This window comes from Elephantulus edwardii, unplaced genomic scaffold (assembly GCF_000299155.1).
Source record: "Elephantulus edwardii isolate Elephantulus edwardi_28Jun2011 unplaced genomic scaffold, EleEdw1.0 scaffold00024, whole genome shotgun sequence".
NCBI lineage: Eukaryota > Metazoa > Chordata > Mammalia > Macroscelidea > Macroscelididae > Elephantulus > Elephantulus edwardii.
Genome location: NW_006399774.1, coordinates 3,331,089 through 3,332,135, shown reverse-complemented (window position 1 = coordinate 3,332,135; position 1,047 = coordinate 3,331,089). Strand labels below are relative to the sequence as shown.

The window sequence follows — 1,047 nt, the reverse complement described above, 5'->3', positions numbered from 1 at the left end:
TAACCAGAAATTATTTTTTTTAAAATCCTTATTTTTTATTTTTTTTATTTCTACAAAGCAGATATGTACATGTATGTATTTTGTAAACTAATTTCACTGCATTCCTCCTTTTTAGCGGTTTTGCTTTCCAAAGATTTCCTCTCTAGCAGTCAACAGAAGTCCAAAAACACTGAACGGAAAATTTGAAGAGTAAACAATAAAGGTTTTAGTTGTACTCCATTCTGAGAAGCCTGATGGTATCTCTCTCTGTCCCGCCCCACCTGGAACGTCAGCTGTCCTTCACATACTGACTCATACCACACCCCTCACCTGGGTCACATTGGAGACACTTCACGATGTTGGTTCTGAAATCAACTGTCTCCTAACAGTCACTTTTTGGACTTAAAAAGCTTTTGTTTTACTTTACAAAATCGTTCTGTTTTATCTTTCACACTCACTGACTCATTGCCGTCAAGGCAGAAGTGGGTCGTAGCTGACCGTCCAGCAGGTTTTCAGAGTCTATAGATCGATCACCTCATGGAAAGAGACACCATGCTGGGGACGACAGAGGATCAGAGGAAGAAAGGAAGACCCTTAATGAGATGCACTGAGCTGGTGGCTACAGCAATAGACTCGTGTATGTCAGAGATGAGGAGGACAGCACAGGACAGGGCAGGGTCCAGGTCCATCACTCATAGGGTCAGAGAAGTGGTAGCTGACTGATGGCACCCATAATAGATTGGCTGGGAAGAGAGTGCCCATCTTTCTACCAAGCAGCTGATAGCTTTCAACTGTCTGCCTGTGGGTCCACAGCTCACCTCCTTGCCCACAAGGCCACTGGTCACTGTAAATCTTTTACTATCCACTGAGTTTAAAAATTAAGCTTTAGTGTAGTATGCTTGTTCAGTCTTCCCTCAGTTTCTGAGACAGATTGGTTCCAGAATGCCCCCGATACTCAAATCTCCAGATGGTCAAGTTCCTTATATAAAATAGGGTTCTATGGCTCCTTGGAGGCAAGGATTCTGAGGCTCCGTCTAACTTACTTTGGACATGTAGTGAGGAGAGACC

At 43.5% G+C, this 1,047-nt stretch overlaps 1 protein-coding gene across 1 annotated transcript in view; it reads left to right on the top strand.

The window, feature by feature from the left end:
• SYNE1 (spectrin repeat containing, nuclear envelope 1) overlaps positions 1-1,047 on the top strand; it is a 644,155-nt gene that overhangs the window by 488,799 nt on the left and 154,309 nt on the right. The gene's annotated exons all lie outside the window — the stretch shown is intronic.